Source organism: Belonocnema kinseyi, chromosome 5 (genome assembly GCF_010883055.1).
Source record: "Belonocnema kinseyi isolate 2016_QV_RU_SX_M_011 chromosome 5, B_treatae_v1, whole genome shotgun sequence".
Taxonomy (NCBI): Eukaryota; Metazoa; Arthropoda; class Insecta; order Hymenoptera; family Cynipidae; genus Belonocnema; species Belonocnema kinseyi.
The window spans coordinates 142,013,078-142,027,144 of record NC_046661.1 but is presented as its reverse complement, the minus strand read 5'-3'; positions in this window follow the sequence as shown (position 1 = coordinate 142,027,144).

The window sequence follows — 14,067 nt, the reverse complement described above, 5'->3', positions numbered from 1 at the left end:
GGATTTCAGGGAAATTCCTTTTCGCGATACCAGACGAAAGATTGGCTACTGTAAGTTAATATATTTCTATAACAACTAAATTTTTTTTCTAATCTGAAGATAGTACAATTATACATAATCTGTCGAAAATAAAAAACTTTCGAACTTAGCAATTTTGTCCAAATTACTGATTTACGAGAACAATTCACATAAAGTAACTAAATGTTTAACTCTTCTAACTAAACGTTTTACCTAATCCAAGCGTACACTTTCTTGAGTTTAATCTATTCTTGATTCACTCGTTCGCCTCAAGAATTTTTTTTCCGTGCAGGAACTATAACGGCAAAACCTAAAATCACCGAAATTAAAATACTAAAACCCCAAGAAAAAGTTAAGATATTCAGTGGAGAGAATCCAGATCCATCCATAGATCCCGACGTGGAAGAAAATTAGCAGGAAACACCTAAAATCCCCAAGTCAACTTGTAAAACGAATTCATGAAATGGCGATTAGATCCCGTTATCAACGAGTGAGTGAAAATTAAACCAAATGCTGTAGGAAAATTATGGAAGCAAGTTACAAAAGAATGCATGCCGAAATATGAAGAAGAGAACTAGTTAAATCATTTAGCTGGGTTATAGATGAAATTGGAGACAGAAAACTGACTACCGTAAAAAAAGAAATAATCCAAGAACCATTACAATTTTTATCGAACTATTATCCAGACACCGGATTCCATTTATGCTTCTCAAATACTCGCGAGCTTACTAAAGTTGAAAAGGAAAAAATTGTAAAAGAAGCTCACTTGACTTACCTAGGAGAAAAGAATATCTTAGGAAGATCGAAGAAAATTAGACATGGTTCGGAATGGACGAATAAACTGAAAATTACGTTAAAAAATGTCTCATTTGTCAAATACAAAAGACCACCAAAGTAACTGACTAAGCATCTGGTATATTACCCGACATCCCAATAAACCCGAATGATAGAGTAGCCGTCGAAATTTTTATACCTTCAACAAAAACTCAAAGACGAAATTAATACATATTAAGCATCCAAGACAGATATCTTGGTAACATGTAAATTGAATTGACATCATTTAGATGAAAAAACGAGATAGCGAATAGAATTAACGCTTTAACAATTTGTCAAATCAGAATGTTTTTAAATTTCTGATTTTAAAGTATTTTTAAACTGGCATTTATAAAGGTTTTGAAAATCTAAGAGTATTTAGTTGACCTTTTGTGCTCAGTTTACCGTATCTATTACCAATAATTGAAAAAAATCGTACAAACTTTACAAATAATAAGTAATCGTTCAGGGAGTGAATTAAGCCATTATTACTTGAAATAGAATAAAAATGGTCATTTTCCTGTTAAATGAAAGAAACAAATTTTAATATGTATAAAGTCTCTCAAATTAAAAAAAAATATTTACCCACACATCTAAGCAGACCCAAGTTTCTAATATTTCGTATACTATTAAAATTTTTCGAAAATTTCTTTACATTTTTTAAATAAGAAACATTGAATATAAATTTTACTCAATAAAGTTACTGATGGCATTTTTGTTTCAAACAATATTAATATTTTACATTTTCTTATAACTAAAAGAAAACAAAAGTGACCAAAAATGATGCATGTACACTGGCATTAATTATTGTCTCATAACTATTATGTCGCTTAAAGTAAAGTTGAAAGAAGTTAAAAATTTCAGAAGAAAACGCGACTTTCTGAAAATTTTTAAAGAGAGTATGATTAAAAATAATAATAAATTTAAAAATATATTTTTGTCAATTTGAAATAATTGCTACCTCACTCAATTCAAATATCGATTATTCCTGATAGGAAATACGTGTTAAACTTCATTTGGGTTGCGGATATTCAAAGTGTCTTCAAAAAAGAACGCAGTTATTGAAAACAAAAATTTAATTAATTCATTTTTGGGTTGGAAGTTCATCATTTTTACATTCCCATGTTTTATAATTGAGGAAGTATTAGAAATTTCAGGAATTTCACACCATATTTTTTCATCTGATCTCCACATTTTGTGATCATCTGAAGCTGACAATCAAGTTCTTTCGATGGCGCCTGGGTTTGACAGTTTTGTTGCTCATTACATTTTTTTTTGCAAAAATGCAAATAATTTTGTCGCAGAAGTTTAAAAAACGATGAAACTTATTCCTTCCAAAGGGATAAAGAATTTTAGGCAATAAACAATCATACAGTTTTGGCTCATTCTTTTTTATTAAGCATACATTTTTTATAACTAAACAGTTTTACTGTGCATTAAAATTCTATAGAAAAAAGCAAAGGATTCCGTCCCAGCTTTTTTTAAAAATCATTAAACTCACGATTTCAACAGAAATTGGATATATTTGATCAAAAAATTATAAATTTGATGTACTTTTCAAATAACTTGAAAATATAAAAACTTTTACAGCAACTTTTTATCATGCCGGAAGAAAATAAAAACAAATTTTTATTGCGAATGTATTTATTTAATGCTGGATTTTTTATTGCACATTAAATTTTATCAAGAACTCGTCAAATATTATGTCGCAGCAAGTTTAAAAAATATAAATTCACGATTTGGAGATAGATTAGGAATTTTTGAAAAACTAATTTTTATATTTTCTTCTACTGTTGGAATTATTCAAAAACATAAGGATTGAAATCAATTTTAATTAAAGTATCCTGGCGCAAAAACTATTAAGCCTTAAACGTATTTTGCGTGTCTAGTGCATAGAAAATATTCAGAACTTTTTATCAAAAAATTCTCAAAGTTTACTATTGACAAATACTTAGTAATTTTTCAGTCAATCAGCCAGATGAATATTTAAAATTAGTTCTTTCATTAATTGCATAATTAAGGAATTCATTATATATACTTTTGTTATCAAACAATTAACAATAATTGTTTCGACTGGGATAATTAGTTTGTCAATTTTCGTAATTTTTATCATATAAAATAAGAAAATGTAATAGAACTAATTTATTTAATAACATTTTTAATGAACAACAAATAAACAATGAAAAATCATCTAATTTATAGTTCATCCTAATTTAGGTTTGACAAAAAATATTCTGGAAGTAATTTTCACAAAGAACGTGCATAAAATATGCACACAATTGATAGCACGTCAAGCTTATTATTTAAATAAAGGCTAAACAATTTATTGTTTTGTAACAAAAATAGGAAGGAATTGTACTTGTAAGGAACGACAGAAGTTAGGCAGTAAAAGTCACGTAAGTGGTGTTAGAAAAAAGTGTTGGGAAATATTTGTGCTTTTTTATCAATTCTGAAACAAAAATATTTTTTTAACAGCACGGTTGGTACATATCCTATAGACAATCAATAATAAAATAAATTATAAATGGCTAAATTCTGCGTAAAATAGGAAAACAAAAAGTTTTAGCTCTCATAATTCACGACTTATGATCATGACACGTTAACCCTTTCCATTCGGAAGGCTCTGTGAGTACTGAAAAATGTACTGCAACCCAATTTTGAAAGTTTGGTGGTATATGTGTATTTGTAGTTAGTAGTTACCCTAGCTCGGTACGACTCCACCTACCGACAGATGTCGCAACCGTTAGGCGGTTATTAGACCAACAGATGACATCACGTACAAAGGATGGGTTCTGTTACATTTTAAGCTACCGACAATCGGTAAAACAGTGAGGACAGTAATGCAGATTCCTTAACAGAAGGCATTGCAACATCGGTCGGTGAAACAAAGAAGTTGGTAATTTTGAGGTAATGTTCTATGATAAGTTGGTAAAACAGTGAGGTTAGTAATGGAGATTCCTGCTAACTTATGATTATACGGCTCTGTTTCATGCTAAGTTACCATTTTCAGGTAAAACAGTATATTACTATAGTTCGGTAGCGTACAGGTGGTGGTCACTCGCAATGTCGAGAGGGTCTGAACATACTTTGATCCCGTTCGGAGTATACGCCAGATGGCGCAGGGATTGCTCTCCCCGCACCTCACTCTGCTAGTCTAAGTTCAAAATTCCCAAAATGGCCAACAGTAACTACGGTAACTGTTCGTTGTTGTTTTCACCTGCAACATACTTCGAAAAACAATTTCACAATCTTCTTTCTTCATAAAAACACATATTCATACAGAAAACAGTACAAAAACAACTAGAAATACATAAATAAATATTATGAAAATTATTTATGTATTTCTAATTGTTTTTATATTGTTTTGTGTAATTTTTTTAGTTTTAAATCCATTATCTGAAAAGTATCTGGATATTATCGCGATTATCTAAACGGTCATCTATTATATTATCTTAGGGATATGATTATACTCTAGATAGCTCTAACTTCGACTTTGTTGCGACACATCTTAAGCATTGAGTGACCACCGCCTGGTAGCGTACCTTGTCAATCAAGGGTAATTAGCTATGAATAAGTGATCGCACCACTGTCAGACTTTTCAGTACTTTCTCACAACACTAATGATAAAATCTTTATCGTTCATAATAAGTAAATGCAAAATATGATTTTGTACATATTCTCTTTCTTCTCAGGTACCTATTTCGTATAGGGGAGGCTTGACTCTGTCTAAATTCATTTATAATACTGTTTCATTGATAGTAATACTGAGTGTATCCTGAATAAGTGATAATTGTTAAGGCAACAATAAAGCGAGAAAGACCTATGAGATTTTTTAATTCAGCAGGCAGATAACCTGGCCGATGGGGGTAAGCAACAGCAGAGACCAGCTTCAAAATCACCCATCACGTCTTGGTTAAGCCATAACCTCAAAAAAACGACGAAAAATCATGCACTGAGGCTAAAAAATTTCAAAATAATGCCAGTGATGCAAATTTTCACTTCAAAAACATGTCGACAACTGTGAAGGATCAACCCTTGCCTGATATCAACTTATTTAACATAACTTTACCCAAAAGAACTTGACCTCACCAAAACTGAATTAACAGAAATTTATTGAACTACACGTAAAGCTCTGGAAGCATATTTTTCCAGTAGCGAATTTATCTAACCTAACCTAACCTCATGAAACACAATTAAACTGATTGCGTTGTCCCGTTGTGTTTGCGGTACCGTTTGAATCAGCTTAGACTTAACCTGCAAAGAGGTCAAACCTATCCTAACCTTAAAAAACCTGACCTAATCTAACCTCACCTAACTTAACTTCACGTTACACAATTAAACTCATTGTGTTGTCCCGTTGTGTTTGCGGTACCGTTTCATTCAGGTCCGGCTTAAACTACATAGAGGTTTAACCTATCGTAACCTAACAAAACCTGACCTAACCTAACCTAGCCGAATGAAATTCAACCACACGTGTAGCGATGTAAGCGTACCGTTCTCAGTCTTAAATGTGTGCTATATTTAATAGGTTAGCTTGATCTTAAGCTACAAATGAATCTAACTTAACAGAACCTAACGAAATTTTGCTTAACGCAATACAACTTAACTTAAGTTTTCCCGTAGTAATACAATAAAATTCATATCATTGTACTACAGGTGGTTAAAAATTTAGACTCACATTACTCATTTGAAGAAACTTAGAACTACAAGTAAAATTGACCACCGTCACCACGTGGAGGTGTCCTTGTTACAGACACAGGTGAATAATGCTAGCAACAAGCGGTTACGAAACTCTAGACATTTACTGCTATTAATGTCAAAATATGAACGTACGCAAGAACAGGGTTACCAGCGTAATCGTTTAGGTTAGGTCGGGTTTTGTTAGATTAGGATAGGTTAAACCTCTATGTAGGTTAAACCGAAGCTGAATGAAACGGTACCGGAAACAAAACGGCACAACTCAATCAGTTCAATTGTGTTTCGTGAGGTTAGGTTAGGTTAGGTTAGGCTAAGTTAGATGTATTTCTAGGTTAGGCTCGAGTTGACCCATTCGATGTAGCACACATTTGCTACTGGGAAAATAGGCTTCCAGAGGTTTACGTGTAGTTCAATAAATTTCTGTTAATTCAGGTTAGGTGAGGTCAGGTTCTGTTGGGTAAAGTTATGTTAAATAAGTTGATATCAGGCAAGAATTGATCCTTCACAGTTGTCGACATGTTTTTGAAGTGAAAATTTGCATCACTGGCATTATTTTGAAATTTATTTGCCTCATTGCATGATTTTTCGTCATTTTTTGAGGCTATATGGCTCAACTATGACGTAATGGGTGATTTGTGATACCTAATTTGAATTCAGCGCCCCAAAATCCATAGGAATACGTGTGTAATTTGTAAAGTTCAAAATTTGAAAACTCTAAAAATTAATTTCAAAAATAATTTAGGAAAAAACTTTAGTTCTAAGGTCTCAAAGACTATAACAAAAATCATCATAATCTGAACAAGATCTAGATTATTTCCACAATTTTACAATATGCTAGAGTTTTTTCGTCGGTCAGAATTAAATTTTCAATCATAATTAAAAATAAAGAAAGTTGATGATCCTTAGATTTTCAACAGTTTAAAATTTAACCCTTAAAAATTAACCTGTTAAAAATGATAAACACTGAAAATTGCTTTCTGAACTGTTAAAAACTCAAGAAAAAGCGATTTAAAAACATTAAAAACGAGGATTAAAAATGAAATACTTGAATAATTTTACCTAGTTGTCATGAACCTTTCATATCCTTCACCTGAGATGCAAGAGATTAGTTGACTCTTAGAATGAAGCACCCCGAGAATACAAAGGAACAGATTCCAAGGCCTGTTGTTGCTACACTGATGATGAGGCATCAGCACTGGTTGAGGAGACAAAATTGAGTGAAAACCAGTATGAAGTTATTTGTATGCAAGCAAAAGCTAAAAATGCTGATGTCTACCCACCTTACAGGTGCCTAGTAAATGCAAAATAAAGGTGATACCCCCCATAATCACTTTATGGGAATATCTGGAATTATACCTGCAAATTGATGGGACATCTGGACAAAATCTACACAACCAGACTTTCACTGATACTAGTAAATCTGATGCAAGAATCTTAATTTTTCGATGGTACCGCTAGCATTGGAGATGACAGATATGAAAACTGGTAGATCTTTGGCGATTTGAAAAAATCCACATCCTGGGTCATCAAGACTTTGTAGAATCATGCTGTTCCGCTCCGTAACGGAAACGAAGGAGACTACCATCTCTGAGATAAAGCAGATTCTACGAGAAATCGATGAACTCAAAACAAACAACAATTCATTTCGGTCGAAGTCGGAATCGCTACAAAGTCACGTATAAAATGATAATGTCTTTGATAATGATAATGATAATAAATGATAATGGTTTCTAAAAGGTTTGACAAGCGTTTACTGAAACACCACCATCATCGTCATGTTATATATGATCCGCAAAGCCCTCCATGATGAAGAATTTGGAAGAAATTAAACTCTTATCTGTGACGATCAAAAACTTATCTTTTGGTTTCTTCACACTATAGGCTTGGATACGTTTCATGGAATGTATCCTTCACATTACGTATCACATAGAATTCTGTGAATGGGTAGCAAAGTTAGCCGATGAAAAACAGAAAATAAGGGATGCGAGGAAGAGAATTCAAAATAAATTTTGGGAGTAAATGGGCCGGATCGTGGGTGTTCTACAACATGGGACTGGAACATCTAATACTGGAAGTACTGCTCGACGATTCTTTAAAGGTCCTGAATTGACTTCGAGTAATACCGAGGTTGACAATGTATTGATCGAGAATTTCGGCGTTATTTTGAAAGCTATGACATCAGGAAAGAGAATAGACATCAAATTCGCAGAATAGTATCAGAAAACTGCAAAACTTTACGTCAGCTTATATAGTTCGTTCTATATGCCTTTGACAGTCCACAAGATCCTCATACATGGCGCTAACGTCATTGAAAATGCCCCATTGCCTATCGGCCAATTGACAGAAGAGTCTCAAGAGGCAAATAACAGGATTTTCAAGAGGAGAAGTGAATTCAATACCCCTAAAATCAGTCGGATTGCATTCAATGAAGATTTGTGCCACAAGTTGTTGATCATGACTAGTCCCTACATAAATATCTTCAGAACCCTTAAGGAGAGGCTCCCTCGTCCCAAGAATGCACAAGTTCAGGATCTGTTGATTGCAGATGATTGAGAAAAGAATGGGTAACGCTGCTGGGGAATCTAAAGAATGCATCGAGGTTGCCTGGAATAATGTAGATAATAGTATAAAATTAGATAAGCCAGATAATATTGTTAATGCTCTAGCTTCCTATTTCAATAGGGTATACAACCCAATATCACACATAAATTTGCCTAATCAAACACATAAAATCAAGGAATGTCTAGGGTACAAATTAAAGATGGATAAGGTTGACGTTTGATTAGCTTTAAGCTGTCTGATAAATTAATACACATCTGGTATGGACCTCATACCTAATTTTCTGATAAAAAATTACGCAAATACATTAACTAATCCTATGCTATACACATTTAATAAGGCGCTAGATGAAGGAGCGTATCCGCACGCGTGGAAGGAGACTAGAGTATGTGTTTAAAACTGGTGATTCTGCGGATGTAAAAAATTACAGGCCTATTTCAATAATAAACAACTTCTTCAAGGCTTTCGAAATCTTTCTTGCTCATTACGTATCAAGCGTTTTCAAATCCGCAATCAATGAATACCAACACGCATTCACACGAGGTAGATCTACTACCGCTAATTTATTAATAATGACCCAAATGGCGACAGAAGCCTTGACGGAGGGATTTAGTTAGACGTTATCTATCTAGATATGTCCAAAGCCTTTGGCAATTACAATTATGCGATCTTAGTAGAAAAGATCAATAAGTTAAGCCTTCCCGATAATGTAGTTTCGCTCATCAATGACCTACTGCGAAGAGGAAGCACGTTGTGCAGTTTGCGGTTTGAACGTCAAACGCTTACAGTCCAATGCCTGGAGTTCCTCAGGGCTCAAGCTTAGGACCTACATTGTCAAATATTTATCTGAATGACACAGGTAACAAGAGAAAATCGAAGAAATTATTGTATGCAGATGATGATAAAATTATGTTAAAGATAAAAAGTGTTATAGACTGCGTAGAACTGCAAAAATATCTTGAAGTGTCCATCAGTTGGCTTAAGAATTTAGATCTCCAACTAAATATTAATAAATTTAAGGTGGTGTCATTCTGCAGGAAATTAAATCCCATTATATTTGAATATATAATAGATAAAAAGTATATTTTAAGAGCCTTGAGCATATTAGATCTCGGTATAACTTTTGATACAAAGCTTCGATTTCATATACACATCGAGTGTGTTGTTAAATCAGCAAATGAAATGCTGGCTTTCATAATAAGATCGTGTAAACATTTCAGGGATGTTGAAGCTCTCACAGTACTCTTCAATGCATATCTAAGATTGAGGCTGGAATACGCATCTACCATATGGAGCCCCTACAAGAAAATATCAATAAAATTGCTCGGAAAAATAAACAAAAGATTTCTGAAGACATTGGCTTTTAGGGTAGATGGGTTGTATCCTCCTAGAGGTGTCAATTATGATTCGTTATGCGCAAGATTCTGCTCACTAAAAATTCAAGAAAGACACTTTTTGCTGTCAATAGTTTTCGGGCTAAAACTTATAAGGGGGCTATTGAACTGCCCAGATTTACTGTATATGTTGCCATTCAAAGTACCGAGAATTTGTGCAAGAAGTAGTGAGCTTTTTTACGCACGTGTATCAAAAAAGTCTATACAATTTATGTCGCCAGTTTACAGGATCTGTAAGTAGTTAAATCTATTTTGTGAATACATCGGAGATAAATTAGATCTGTTTGAGACACCAATAAGTCAAGTTTCTCAAATAGTAAAAGAATACACTTTAGTAGTGAAAAATGATCTGACCTCACCATTAACGACATTAGTAGGAAAATTAAAAAAAAAAATTTATTTAGGGATAAAATAAACAATTATGCAAAAAAATAGTTTTTTCTAAAAAAGAGTTACCGTTATTGCATTTGTTGATCAGTATTGTTTATAACAATGGCATATCTTTTGATTGTCCATTTCTGTTATGGAATTTCCATTTTTGAAGGCAAACCTAATGATTGCGCAGAAAAAATGCATTTATATACACATGGGCGCTTAATTATTAAATTTGCTTATAACAAACAAAAAAATTATGCTCAAGTGTTTGATTTCGACGCTTCAATGTTCCAGGCTTCAATGTACAGCAATAATCGATTTTATTCATAAATTTGTTTACAACAATTGAACAGATCATACGAACTTCATCTAAGTTATTAGGATTTCTTAATAGATTGTGAATCTATCAGTTTTTTAACTTTTCGAGGTAAACTAAATTAATATTACAGAAAGGGCAGCTCAAATATAAAAAATTATGTTTTTTTATTGGCATTTTGCAAATTGAATAATAAACAGAGTCTTTTTAGCAAAATTGTCCTCGACAGACCTCTTTAGAATTTAATTAGCTCTAATTAAAAAAAAAGATGGAATCGGATGAAAATTGTAGGCTCTGCATCATTTTGAACCCCAATTTTCTGATTCGCCGCCCTGTGCGGCGTGGCAACACTCGGTGTTACGCGTGTATTGCTTCAATGATCTTTGTAAATCTTCGTATGCGACTGTTGCTAGAAATAACTCCTGCAGTTGAAAAGAGACAAGTAGTGAGAGAAAGAGAGAGAGAGAGAGATCAATTTTCGCCGAATTCTAATTCCTCCGTTAAAGACAATTTGGCTTTCTTATTTGTGGCCATCCATATACCACGTGAACACCTTAGGGGGGTGGGGGTATGGAAAAATTCCACGCTTGTCCACGAGGGGGATTGGAAGGGTCGGGCTAGAATCCACGTGGACACACATTTCCCTAAATCTGTGGAAAATATACTGAAATGAGACCAAGTATGCTCTAGATAGACTCGAACTTTTATATTTTGCTTTCGTATAGCATAATCTTTATTTTTATTTTAATTATCATTCTTTTGGACTTCTTGCTTTTAAAGACTAATAATATTCACATTTTCATAAAATTTCAGGCGATTAAAATTGTTATAAGGGATTTTAGAGATTTCAATGTATTTTCGTTAAGACTTTCATAATTTTTCTAGGAAACATAATCATACAATTTCACGGGATTTTACAATATATTACAGGATTAAAAAAATTTTATTCACGTAAAGATGTTTTAAAGAGATAAAGAGATTTGGAAATAATCTTGAATTCTTATGAATTTATTCTATCATCATTTTATGAATTCAGTTCAATTTTGAAATTCATAATTTATTTGATCCTGAGGGTCATTCCCATGTGGAAAAGTTGATTGGGGTCAGATTAGGCCCCAACTAGATTGCCCAATTAATAGTTGGGCCCCAATTGGACAGCACAATCATTGCCCAACTGGGCTACTGTCTGGATTGTAACGGTTAGCTCAACGAATGCCCAGATTGAAGCAAGAAGCTCGGCCTTATTTGTGCAGCCCACTTTATGCCCAATTAATAAAAAAAGGGTACAATTATTAAGTTTCTAAAGTTACAAGTAATTATTAATAATTATTTGTTAGTATTTTTTTGACGCTTCTTCATGATTTAAAAACTCTTAGCATTCTAATATTCCTTCTGGATCTCCATCCCAGTCTCTTGCAACAGTCAGATCAGTGCTAAAAGCATCTGAAGTTGTGTTTTCTGCAATATATTTGGTTTAGTACAATAACACAACTGAGTATGAGAAACAGCACAAAGCGATCACTTATTTTGTTCATTTCTACAAAGTAAAAACGAAAGAACTTTGTAAAAATAACCCCATTTTATGAAAGCTTGAAAGGACTCGACTACAGGAAAAATGGCGTTCACAACTGCTTTAGTGTAGACGACAGGCTGTCCGCGGCATTGCGGCTCGCGCAGCCGCACAGTACACACGTTAACAAATACAGGCGGGGTTTTCAAAATTATAAAATGCTTAGTTAAAAAAAAAAGTTTATTCATTTTTTTTTCACTTGAAAATGTTACTATACTCTGTTGATCTCTTCGATTTTTTTCTAGGGAATATCGATTTTAATTTACAGCGTATGTGTAATTCGGAAACATTTTGATTATTTTAAGCATATTAAAAATACAATATGTAAAATATATTATACATTTACCGTAATGTTAAAAGAAAAATGTTATTGTATAAATAAAATTTAATGGTCAGAAATTCTTTTTAAGGATGAGAGAAAAAAAAGTTTCAGGAAATTAATGTACCTTAAAATTTTCAAACAAAATATAATAAACAAGCAATATTTTTCAACCCGTGTGCCTAACTCATTATTCGCCCGGCGTTTTTATCAGAATCATCTCAATTTATTTATTTATTCCTAAACGGATACAGTTTACAATAACTTTACCGAAGTAAATATCAGTTGACTACAGACGATATTTTATCTCTCCACTGCCCTCTATCGATATAATTGGAGTTACATTTTGTGCGGCTAGACTCATTTGCTCCAATAGTGCTTACTTTGGGCGTTCTGCGCGTGAGCCCAATTTAAGACCAATTAGGTAAAAAATAAAGCACTGATCGGTTTATCTACATAAGTTTTGACAATTCAGATTTCGGAATAATTGGAATAGTTTCAAGATTTGGCTGGGATTGCATTCACTGACTCTTGTGATTAAAATAATCTGTAAATTAATTTATGATGCCCACTTGGGGCGTTCTATGAGTAAGCCCAATGTACGTACAAACACAGAATCAAACACTCACTGGCTTTGTCGATATAAATTTTGATGATTAAAAATTCGGAATAATTGGTAAAGTTCCAAGATTTAGGTTGGATTGCACTTACGTAATTATTTAATTAAAATAATCTGTTAATTAATTTCATTTTTTGTTAATTGTGCTGCCCTGTTGGGACCCAATGGTGCACAATTATTAGTTGGGCTAAGTTGGGCTGATTTCCACATGGGATTCATAAATTGTTCAAATGATTTGAGATATTTAAAAGTATTTTCTCAAATCGCTCAGCATTTTCAATAGCATTGAAAAATTTCAAAAGATTCTGAAGGATTTGAAATATCTTAGGCTATTTTAAAACTTTACAAAGACATTCGTTAATCGTTTTAAGGCTCCTAGGTATTTTCAAGAGCTTTAAAAGGTTTTAAGAGATTTCGAAAAATATACCGAAAAATCTCAAGAAGAAATTATAAAGTTTTGAAATTCCTAAACAAACTTATTTTAGCACTTCTTTTTATAGAAGTTGTATATTTCGTTTAATTTTACGAAAATACAGCGGAAAATAGAAAATTCAAATTTTGATCGAAATGATTCAAAATACACGGAAAGTTCTCAAAAAAGAATAATAACTTTTGAAAAGTCGTACAATATATTGGTTACCTATTTTTTGGTAGGGCTTGTCATTTTAGTTTTATTAGTCAAAAATACTGTGGTATATTATAAAATTCAAATTTTTGATCGAAATGAATCAAAATGCAGCGAGAAATCTTGAAACTGAATTATAACTTTTGAAAAATCCTAAAAAAATTATATTATCCACATTTTTGGTAGGGCTTGTCATTTTAGTTTAATTTCTCGAGAATGCTCTGGAAAAACAAAAAATTTCAATTTCAAGCGAAATTTGAAATTTCGGTTTAAAATATATTTGTTACATTTTTGTATATGATGATTTATAAAAAATAGTTTTAATATATTTCATTACAAATATTTACTTTGAAATCAGGGTGGAGAACAACTTCATTATGAACTCCCCGTTTCTGTCGCAAATTCTAGAGACTGGCCACTAAACGTCTTTAGAATGGCGCTGTCATCCTTTTTACACACATACTTTTTCCGCTAGGAGACAAATACTTCTGCTATCTCGTCACCTCGATCCTTTACTATATTTTAACTATAACATTTCAATCGTGAATAATATTTTGTTAATTATTATATAATATATACTCATTGCATTGGGGATACTAGGAGTCTGATGGGGATACCTTGGCTCACCAGATCAAGGCACATTTTCCGGGCTTCACAAAGTTAGGAGAAGAGTAGATGACACCCCCGGGTAATCAAAGCCGTCTGCACCCTAACTGAGCCCAAAACGACGGTTAGCGAAGGAGATTGTTGAATCAGCCAGG